The 12,297-nt window shown below is 33.7% G+C and overlaps 1 long non-coding RNA gene across 2 annotated transcripts; it reads left to right on the forward strand.

The window, feature by feature from the left end:
• Nucleotides 1-256: 256 nt before the first annotated feature.
• LOC127096771 (uncharacterized) lies at nucleotides 257-3,589 on the forward strand. Of its 2 annotated transcripts, XR_007792819.1 has the most exons (3): nucleotides 257-639; nucleotides 1,890-2,503; nucleotides 3,105-3,589. It is a non-coding gene; the product is annotated as an uncharacterized LOC127096771 (long non-coding RNA). The 2 variants fall into 2 exon arrangements; XR_007792818.1 differs by lacking the exon at nucleotides 257-639 and having other exon boundaries at nucleotides 648-2,503.
• The last annotated feature ends 8,708 nt before the right edge of the window (nucleotides 3,590-12,297 follow it).

Below are 12,297 nucleotides of genomic sequence, written 5' to 3' on the forward strand. Positions count from 1 at the left end.
GATGTGTATTTAATGTCTATAAGAAAAAATTAAAAGAATTTTCAAACAATAATTAAATAATCACATCAGACTCTACTAGGAGGTGTATGGAGGAAAAGAGGGCATGTAATAATCCATTGGGGCGCAAGCCCATGGTAAGCAAAGCCCAAGTGCATTTTTTTGTTTGAAATCAGAAAGAGAGGGGGTGAGTTAACAACATTGGAGTGTGATTCAGTAAAGCCTCATTGGGCTTAGTTTTTTGGCTCAATCATAGGGGCAAAGAAGATGGAGTGGATCCACTCACCCTATTAAGTATTCCCACTAGACACTTCTCTCACTCTCTAACATTTCTCCCCTCCGGAAATCGCTCCTCCGCGCCAAAGGAGGAAGAGCCACCAAGAACCTGCTAAAACCATCACCATTGAACCCCTCTCGTCCTCCTCTCTCTATTTCTCACACTCTTATCACCTAAAAGTCAAGTCATATCCCTAATCCGAATTGCAACATCAAGAACCCTAGAACATACAAACTAAAATTGAATGACCTAGGATGGTAATCAAAGCTAGAGACTTTGGGGCTTTTATTCCCCACTATAATGTATACACCCTGGTAACAAAATTGAAGAGCTTGAAGACGCAGATGGAGAGAAAATATAACCAGGTAAACGCTTCACACTTCATTTCTTGCAATTTTCCATCCTTCTTCTTCTGAACTTAGTATGTATGGAATTGGTGTGTGCTTTTATTTTTGAGTGAAGAGAGTGTAGAAGATTGATAAGGTTAAGCTCCGTTAAAGCAAAACTTCAAGGTGAAATTTTGCTCAACAATGGAAGATTAAGCTCTAGGTGAGTTTTTGGTTGCGAGAAGAGAAATTTGAGAGAATTTGCATAATGATGAGAGTGGTGGGGAATTGTGATTGTTTTTTGTTGATTGTAGAAGGAAAGTTTAAATAGAGAGATTGAAGAAGGAATTCATAACTGAATTGGATAACTCTTAGGGCAAAGGTAGTTTGGAGTTAGGGCAACTGTGAAATTAGATGGAAGTTAGTTGATTCATGAGCCAAGTTAGTTAATAGTTAAAAGACAGTGTTAGTTTGAATTGACAGTTAGAAATGTTAGTTGGATTGCTATGGTGTGTAGTTAGCTTAATTAATGGAACTGTTAGTTAATTGAATCAGTTAGTAAGAAACTTTATGTTGATTGAATTTATTAAAGGAAATTGTTGTTGATTTAGGAGCTTGAACTATGATAGTTAGGAGTTAAGATAATTTGTTATTTAAGTTTGTTAATATTTGGGGATTTGAACTATTAGTTAGTTAGGATTTAGAAGTGAATTGAATTAGGAAATTAGTTAATTGATTAGTTAGTAGTTAATTAGCTAATCTGTTAATTAGTTAGCATTAGAAATTAAAGGCGTGTTGGACTAGATGTTAGAAAAATGAAAAACGTTAGTTAGGAAACAATTAGTGTGGCAAGTAGAAGTTAAACTATTTAGTAAAATCGGTTAGAGTTAGAAGCTAGGAGTTAGTAGTGCTAATTGGTTTATGGTTAATAGTAGTTTGAAAACTAGTTAGGGTATTGTTTAATTGATTGATTCATTTAACTGTTAGGATTGGTTAACTACTAATTGATGTTTGTTAGAATCATTATAATGTTGGTGTTTTCGTTAATGGAACTATTAATGCTAACTGATTAAATATTAGTGGAATGATCTTGACAGTTAGTTTAAACTAGTTACATGTTAGATTCAAAATTTTGTTAGGTTAAAATAATCAGGATTTTGTTAGCTATGGTTTGAACTGACTTAGAAACTAGTTAACTATTAAGGGATTTAGAATACATGTTCGTAATGTTGATGTTAGTTGATTCTGTTAGAAATGTTGATGTTAGTTTGCTAAAATTGGATATGAAGGTGTGAAATGAGCTACGTAATGTGTGGGCTGGATATATGTGTCATTTCTGTTTGGACTTTTTGGATGCATTGGCCTTATAGATGTTAACTTGAGGATGTGAACTGAGCATGGTAATTTTGGTTTTTTTTATAAGTGTTGGACATTGTATGAACATGGCTTATGATTTACATGACTATCGCCAATGTTCCTAATCCAGTTACAATGACCAATGGTGAAGGCGTCATTGTACCAAAACCGAAAAATCAGTGGGATGATAATGATAAGAAGTTGTGATCTCATGATTGGAAAACATATTTTGAAGAACAAGGCCAAGCACTCTGAAGGCAACTTAGCAAAATTTAGAAGGGAGTCCAAGTCTTCAAAAGATGGTGAAAATATGAAAGGTAAATTTAGAAGCTCCTGTTATAATTATGGTGAAATTGGTCATTATAGACCGGAATTTCCCATGATTAAGAAATACAAAGAAAGAGAGCATCACAAGAAGCCTGGTAAATCCAGAAGAGCTTATGTAGCTTGTGAGAGTGCAAGTGATTCCTCAAGTGATGAAAGCTCCACTTCAAGTGTATAATCGTCTCAAATTTGTCTTATGGATAATGTAAGGAAGAAGAAACAAGTAAGTCCTTCTAAACTTAAGCTTACTAGTGACTTATCTTATTCTCAATTGCAAGACGCTTTTGATAATCTTCATAGAGAAGCATTAAGTGCTTTTAATAAATTAGCTTCACATGAAAATATATTTTTGTAATTAGAAGTTAAAGTATTAGAATCCGAAAGGAAGTTAGAAGCAATTAAGAGATCTATGATAGATATTCAAAGTGACAAGAATATGTGTGAATAACCTTCTAGGTTTGGTTGTGAATCTTATCATAATTGGCAAAAAGAGATGAATTCTCTTCAATTCAAATTAGACACAACTTTACAACCTAAAAGTGCATTTGCTATTAATCCTTCTAAGTATGAAAGATCTTTGAATCATTCATACAAAAAGCATAAATTTTTTAAAAAGGATTTAAATGGTAAAAGCATAACTCATCATAATATATATTGTCATTATTGTTGCAAAAAAGGTCATACCATTGAAAAGTGAAAATTTAGGAAGATGTTAGTTCCTAAAGGTGTCTCTCAATGTTTTCCTAAACTAAACCTTGATTTTACTCACTTCCTCAAGGACCCAATGAAAATTGGGTACCTATTTCCTTTGTTTAATTTTGCAGGTTGAATGTATTGAATCTACCGAAAAGATGTGGTATCTTGATAGTGGATGTTCAAGGCATATGGAGGGTAACATATCGCTTTTCATTGATTTTGTGCCAAAGAAAAAGAGATTCGTCACTATGGAGATAAAAATAAATGAGTTATTCTTGGAAAAGGTAGTTGAGGTAATTCCTCATCTACTATTATCTCCGATGTAATGCTTGTTGATGGTCTTAAACACAACCTTCTTAGCATTAGAAAACTTTGTGATAAAGGTTTTAAAGTCACTTTCACTAATATGTGTTGTTTATTTGAGCATAATGAGAAGAAGGATTGTGTGTTTAAGGTCTTGAGAGTCAATAATAGTTATATGCTAAATTTATATGATGTGTCCTTGGTTGGTACTAAGTTCCTTGCTACCATGAGTTAAAGCTCTTGGTTGTGGCATATGTGCTTATCTCATATTAACTTTGACTTACTAAACAAGGTAACCTCAAATGATCTAGTCATTGGTGTTCCTAAAATGATTTTCACAAAATATCATCTATGTGAAGCATGTCAAATGGGGAAGCAAACGAAGGTCTCTTTTAAATCAAAAAGTGTTGTTTCAACATCTAGACTTCTCAGACTTCTTCATATGGACCTCTTTGGTCCTTCTAGGACCAAAAGCTTAGGTGGAAACTGTTATGGCTTTGTTATAGTTGATGACTATTCTAGATATTATTGGGTTATATTTTTGTCTACTAAAGATGAGACCTACCCATATTTCAAACAATTTGCTAGACTGTTCCAAAATAAAATGAATTTGAAAATTGTTTCCATTCAAAGTGATCATGGAGGAGAGTTTGAAAATATTCTATTTGAAAAGTATTGTGTGAAACATGGTATTGAGCATAACTTCTCGGCTCCTAGAACTCCACGACAAAATAGGGTTGTGGAGCGTAAAAACCAAGTTTTAGAGGAGTTAGCAAGGGCGATGCTTAATGAAGGTAATTTACCAAAGTACTTTTGAGTCGATGCTATTAGAACGACATGTTATGTTTTGAATAGGATACTGATACATCCTATTCTAAACAAAACCCCACATGAATTACTTAGAGGTAGAAAACCTAATGTTTATCACCTTCATGTCTTTGGATGTAAATGTTTTATTTTAAACAATGGAAAGGACAATCTAGGTATATTCGATGTTAAAGCCGATAAGGGTATCTTCCTCGGATACTCATAATCTAGCAAGGAATATAAGGTTTATAACAAGAGGCTACTTATTATTGAAGAGTCAATTCATGTTTCTTTTGATGAGTCTCTTCCAAAAATATGTTGGTAATGGTATGTCTTTTCACGATATAAGTGTGTCTTTGCATGACATTCTCAATAAAGCCGATGAAGGGATTGATCAACCTAAAATGGATGAAAATGATAAAGTAGAAGAGGAAAAGGATGAGAGTCCACCTGCAGTAGACAACCTTCCTTTGTCTTGGAGAACATCCAAAGATCACCATATTGATAATATTTTTAGATGTATCACAAGAGGTGTAAAAACACACTCTAAGATAAGCTAAATCAATTTAAAAGGAATCACGTTTGGGACCTTATCCCGCGTCCAAAACATCATCAAGTAATAGGCACAAGATGAATTTTTAGGAATAAGCTTGACAAAATGGAGTTATAACCTGAAATAAGGCCCGGTTAGTCGCTCAAGGGTATAACCAAGAGGAGGGTATTGACTATGAGGAGACTTATGCTCTGGTCGCCCGACTTGAGGCCATGCGCCTTCTTCTTGGCTTTGCTTGCTCTAAGAAATTCAAATTATTTCAAATGGATGTGGAAAGTTCATTTCTAAATGGTTATATTAATGAAGAGGTGTATGTTGTTCAACCTCCCGGTTTTGAAAATCACGAGTATCCCAATCATGTTTTCAAATTAAAATGCGCTTTGTACAGTATCAAACAAGCACATAGGGCTTGGTATGAGCGACTAAGAAAGTTTTTGATTAATCAAGGGTACTTAAGAGGAAAGGTTGAAGCGTCATGGAAATGGTACTCTTCTTGTACAAGTATATGTTGATGACATTATCTTTGGATCTACTAATATGCAACTTGTTACATTATTTTCTAAGCTTATGCAGGGAGAGTTTGAAATGAGCGTTATGGGATAGCTAAGTTACTTCCTAGGTCTTCAAATCAAAAAAATAAATGAAGACACATTTGTTTGTCAAACCAAGTATTGCAAGGACTTGCTAAAGAGATTTGGCATGGTTGATGCAAAGTCGATTGACACTCCGATGGCTAAGAACGGTAACTTGGAAAAGAAACGGAAATGGTAAGCATGTGGAAGTGAATAAATATAGAGGTATGATAGGTTCTCTTCTATATCTCACTATATCTAGGCCAAATATATTGTTTAGCGTATGTATGTGTGTCCAATATCAATCAGACCATAAGGAATCTCATCTCAAAGTTGTCAAACGTATTTTTAGGTATCTTCATGGTACTTCAAATTATGGGCTTTGGTATTCCAAAGGGAGTGATTGTAGCTTAGTTGGTTACACCAATTATGATTTTTCCGATTGCAAGTCAGATAGGAAAAGCACTAGTGGTACTTGTCACATATTTTCAAATTCCTTAGTTAGTTGGCGTAGCAAGAAACAAGTTTTAGTTGCTTTGTCAATTGCCGAGGAGGAATACATAGTGGTTGGTAGCTGTTGTGCTCAAATTTTGTGGCTTAAACAACAATTACTTGATTTTGATATAAAACTAAGTCGTATTCCAATTTTGTGCAACAAGACTAGTGCCATTAACCTAACTAAGAACTCGGTGCTACATTCCCGTACTAAGCATATTGAGATTCGTCATCACTTCCTACGCGATCATGTTGAAAAAGGTGATGTCCTTTTTGAGCATGTTGATAGTAAAATAAACTAGCCGATATTTTTACAAAACCACTTATGACTAGACCTTTCTTTAACATTCGACAAGAATTAGGAATTCTTGAAATCTCAATACTTACCTAAATGTTATGTTAATGCACTTTGAATATATCTTGTCCATCTAACATTTCCTGACAAGCATACTTCATAAGAGTGCATTCCTCATCATTTCACAAGCAAGGTACTATCGTTTCATTTTCCATTTTTGTGTGTTAGCTTTCTCTTTTCGCATGTTCTTTATGGTTCATATGATTGATGTTCTTGACATATAAGATAGTTCATATATGATTACTTCCAACAATGTTCAATTGATGAATGTCAATTCATATGCTTATAGTGACATTATGCTATCTTCATTCTCCTTGAAATATAGTAATTGGTGCTCGGTTTGTTATCTATTTTTCTCATGATTTATGATTGAACATGTTACATTGTTAACAATATCCTTGATTGTGTGTCATTGTTATGTTTTCATCTATGTTTTTGGTTTTTATGGTGGTATTTTGTTTATCGCCTTGCTAGAGCGCATGCATGTGCAGCATTTCGGGAGCACCAAAGGCGTATGTCACGTAATCATGTCATTTTTGTAGCATGTCAAGTATTTTGTGTTAACTTTGTATACTTCAATTTTCATGATTGTGTTGTGTTTATGTGGCATAAGTTGTGAAAATTGGTTCTATTATTGCATTATTGTCTTGTATTTATGTTTAAGTATTTCTTTTCAATATGCAAATCATTATATGTGAGTGCTATCATATTGATGTTCTTATCTTTGAAAAACGCCTATGTGTGTTATATTTGTTTATGCGTGATTTTAGATTCTTCTCATGGATTGCTTCGTTTCTTTTTTATGTTGTCAAAGGGGGAGAAGTAAGATGAAGATAAATGAACTTGTAAGGTGCATACATTCAGGGGGAGATTTTTATTGCAAACACATCGTCTTAAGTTTTTCCATCATCACAAAGGGGGATTATGTGAGTGCAACTTTCGTTAGATGTGTTTTGTATGATGTCAAAACTAGGATATTTTAGCGTAAATGTATATTCGACGGTATCCTATGAATGTCTATGTCCATCTTAGCATTAGGAAGCATAAAAGTCTTTGGAAACAATGTGGGAAAGGTATCATGCATCAAACATGCATGAAAAATCAACTTTTGTGAAAAATAACGGTACATTTTGACACATAGAACTATAGGACGACCTATTGAAAAACTTTTCGGGCTATAGGTTGACACATAGAACTACAGGTCGACGTATGGAAAAAATTTCTTGGCTATAGGTCGACACATGAAGTCTATAGGTCGACACATATGTTGTTGTATTAAAGCCCATGACCTCTATTTTATGTGCCGAGTCTTCAGGTCGACACATAGGGAGGACTTAACTGTCATAGGTCGACACATGACCTTGGACAGGTCGATCTATGCATCGAACATGTCGACACATAAATTGTATAGGTCGACCTATCCGTTATTTTTCTTCAAAAATTCATATTTTCTATCCTCATTTTCTTTCCTTTTTTCCTTAAACCACTTATGCATATAAATACTTCATACATGCATCATTCTCTAGTAGGGCTTCTAGAATGAGTAAAACCTACATGAATCCAGAATTTCAAAGCATCTCATCATCTTCAATTCAATTTATGTGTACCCACAATCAAACTACACATAATCATTTTTTATTGGGTATCATCTAGATTAGGATTGATAACGTCCAACTAGGTTTATTGTATCGAGAATATTGAGTTGTAATCTTTGAGGGATTCAAATAAGAAACCCGGTTTGGGATTCAACTTTAAGATTTTTCGGGTTTGAAGGTTTTTGTAAATATTGTGCAATTCAAATCCGATTGAGTGAAAGCCTTGAGACTAGGTGTGTCGGTAAGGGAGTAACATGAAACGATGGATCGTGTTGACAAATCTTGGGTTCAACAAGTGTCAGCCTGAGATTAATTCAGTCGGGTGAGAAAGCCTTGAGACAAGGAGGTCGTGCAAGGAAGTAGAAACAACAGGTGAATTGAAGCGGCATTGTTGGTGACTTGATCAAGCTTTGATCAAGGTTTTTGGAGGTGCTAGAGTCAAGAACAAACATATGGATTGTGGGATTTTATTTCTCATATCTTGTACTGATACATTTGCAAAGTAAGATTTATTATATTAATATCTTAATACGAAATCGAATTGAGGGTAGACGTACCCATAGCAAGGTCGATTGGGGAACTGCCTAAACAAATCCTTGCGTACCTTCTCTCTTTCTCTCTATCTCGTTTATTTTTCGATGCACAAATTGCTAATTACTTTGATCTCTTATTCAACATTGTTTGGATAATAAATTTTGAATTCTTTGTTAAATTATGTTGTTGTAGTAATCACTTACCATTTGGTAGTGATTGGTTTTTTAAGAACTACAAACACTATATTAATATCTAAACTTTGTTGATTGCACGCAAAGTGTTTGACGAATTGTGTCAACTAGTATTTTGTGTGTCGTTGTCATTGGAGATAGATCGTTACTATAGTATAGTATTCAATTTAGTGCTTGACGTATTGATAAATCAACTTGTGACTTATTATCGTACCATTGGTACTCATACGCATATTCAGGCTTTCCAATATAAGGTTCAGTTAGACGATTTTGGATCCGGGAAATATTTTAAAACTTGCTTTTGCGCCATAACATTTTCTAAATCAAAGTTTTGAATAAATTTTTAATTTCGGATCTATTCACCCCCCCCCCCCCCCCCTCTAGATCTAGGTTTACCATCTACACCTTTATCACTATTATGGTTTCCCAGGACAAACATGTCCATACGATTAATCCACATTAAAGAAAATATTTAGTTAAATTTTCCTTAAGAAGTTCAAAATGCCAAGTGTGTGTAATTCCACTTGTCCCACTTCCTTGGGAGGAAACTGGAACGTTTCTCCACTATAAATACCTCATCGTTTTCATTTTCCACTTTCTTATGCTTTTCCTTCCAAGCCCTAACTTCTCAGAACCTCCAAAACCCTTTCATTTTTATAACGAGTAATTTTTTAGAGAACATAATGGACTACTCATCTTCGTCAAGACTTCCAATTTCTCTTTCTTCTAACATCAACGCTCCCATTGTTGATGGTAAAAATAACTACGCCCCTAAGCCACCAATGGAAGAGGAGAAATTGAAGATCTGGGCTTGTCAGGTACTTGTCCATTTCTTTATTGCTGGTACAATTCATACCTTCTTAGGTCCTTTCCCCATTTGATGACCACTTGCCTAAGGTTCTATCCTTTCGATCCATGGGCATAATAACCTTCCAAACATAATATCCAACTGTAAATGCCTTCGACTTAACCTTTGTTGTAAGACTTAGTTATTCACTCCCTTTATCTAATAAGAACGTTTAGGGAAATTAACCTCTCTTCTTCTATCTCGACCAACTCATCTAACATTATACTCCTATAATGGTCAAATGGAATCTCACCTTGCCTTTGGGTCCTTACTAATTGTAAAGATATTTTAGTAGGCAAGACTGCATAGCCAAATGTTAGTCGAAAAGGCGTAGAGTTAGTTTCTTCCATATGAGATGTTCAACAAGCCTAAAGTACTTGGTCCAAAGTCTTATGCCAATGCATTGGCTTTTGACCTGTATGTTTCTTGATTAGGCCAGTTATGATCTTATGGACACCTTGACTTGACCATTTTCTTGAGCGTAATAGGGTGTAAAAGTTAATAGTCTGGTTCCTGATTCTGAAGCAAACTCAACCATCTTTCAACCATTGAATACTGAACCTTATTAAGTGGTTAAGGTTTCGAAAATTCCAAACCTACAAATGACCCGACTCTGAATAAAATTGATTATATCATATTGATCAATATTCGTCAAAGGCACCACTTTGACCCATTTGGTAAAATAGTCAATACCCACTAAGATGTACTTATGACCCTTAGATGACATAGATGAAATTTCACGAATTAAATTTAATGCCCAACCTCTAAATGGCCAAGGCTTAATGATTGAGTGTAACTCACTAGCTTGGACATGTTGGAGCTCTGCATACTTTTGGCATTTTTGACACCCTTTGGAAAAATCTATGTAGTCTAACAACATAGTTGGCCAATAAACACCTTGCCAAAACAACTACCACTTTATTTTATGGTCTGCTTGATGGGTGCCACATGATCCACTATGGACACTAAAAATTTCCAAATAAGCTTCACTTTCATTAAGACATTTAAAAAGAACTCCTTATGGAATCTTTTTAAACAATTTATTACTAATAATGGCATAACTTAATGCCTTATATTTGATATTTCGATCTACTTTCCCTATTGGGTTTTACAAATATTCTATAATTTCTTTTTGCCAATCATTGTTCGACAATTTGTCGATGGCAAAAATTTCAAAAATTTCAAAAATTTCAAGATTTCACAAGTCTTACAAGCCTTCTACCCCCACCACTTTTGACTTTGACGATTTTGAGGGGAAAATACTGGGAGAAATCAACTTTTCTTTGACTTCGATCAATTCTTATAATTTATTTTTTGAGAAGTTATATCCTGAAGTGATTTAAGATAAGTCATTAGCTTCTTGATTCTCCAATCGTGGCACATGTCTGATGTCTATTGAATCAAAACTCTTTAACAGTGAGGTGACTGTGACGAAGTACATAGATAAAACTCTCTTTGATACACTTATATTCTTTTGTCAAATATTTTACAACCTATTACGAGTCTCCTTTTATTTTGATAGTCTTTTTCCCCAAGTCTAATAGGATCTTAAATCTAGCTATTAAGGCTTCATATTCAGCCTCATTGTTTAAACAACTTCCTTAGATTTTAAATATATATATATATATATATATATATATATATATATATATATATATATATATATATATATTTCATGTTTGAACTATGAATATTGAACTATTGTATGCCTGCACTAATTAAAGTCATATATATATATATATATATATATATATATATATATATATATATATATATATATATATATATATATATATATATATATATATATATATATATATATATATATATATATATATATATATATATATATATATATATATATATATATATATATATATATATATTCTTAGAGATTAGTAATATGCTAATCAAATAAGTAACTAATTAATGTAAATGGTTTTATAGGCCGTAAGCAATGGGTACTTGGGATAATATCATTGATACAGTTTCAGTGAATTATTTTAACTTACCTTTATTTGGATTATTGAAGTCTCACGAAAATTTTGTAATAGTTGGTGCACTAGAGAAGCCTTTGAAGCTCCCAATTTTTGCTTTATTATTGGATAATGTCGCACCTCGAAAAAATGAGAGCACGACCTAGCAAAGCGCAATCGCACACTTGTGGAATGGACTAAACAGAGTCACCATCGAAATTTATTTATTCCTAAAAAGTAAAGGGAAAATATTGATAAAATCCAAGAAAGAACGACAATGATATTGGTCGTCGTCACCAAGTCAGTGTTCGGGAGTCGATTATGTAACGGGAAGATATTAGCACCCATCACGTTTGTTGTACTCAATGGAAAACCATTAGATTACCGGCCACGCCCTCGCTTCCCTATGCCAATCCCGCCTCCGCCCCATTCATGGGTAACAAATGGCCTTTCACCCCGCCTCCAATGGGAAATAGGTCTCCTCGCCTAGCCCAAACCACAAAATTATAATTTTAAAAAAAATATTTTTTTCTTTCAAAATAACAAAAATAAATAATTAAAATAAATTTTTGATAATTTTAATAATAATGATAATATTTGGTCATTTTTTTAATCAATATTTAAAAAAATAAATAGTAAGTCTAATAAATTTGCTATCTTAAGATTTAGAAAAGTAAATATATAGTAAAATTATTAAAAATAAAGATAATAAAATAAATTTATAGGTCGGGTGGGGTAGGGGTGGGTGTGGGGCACTCTCGCTTCCGCCCCTTAATTAGAAATCGAATTTTCTCGCATCTACCCTCAGTTAAATCAGTTTTCCCATGATAAATTTGGGCAGAGCGGTTGGGTCTGGACGGGTGAGATTTTTTTGTCGTATCAAAATATATATTTATAATTGAGAGGAATTCTCATTCTATAAATCAATTGTATGTAATTGTTTTAGACCCAACTATATCACAAGTCAAATTTTCTCTAACAAGAATCCATGTAATCATTTTTATTTTAGGACATACTTAGAATTTCCATTGTATTTCCTTCTGAATTTACGCACGTCTTTTTCTTTTGGTAATGATGAGAATGGCTAAAAGCG

The sequence above is a fragment of the Lathyrus oleraceus genome, chromosome 6 (assembly GCF_024323335.1).
Source record: "Lathyrus oleraceus cultivar Zhongwan6 chromosome 6, CAAS_Psat_ZW6_1.0, whole genome shotgun sequence".
NCBI lineage: Eukaryota > Viridiplantae > Streptophyta > Magnoliopsida > Fabales > Fabaceae > Lathyrus > Lathyrus oleraceus.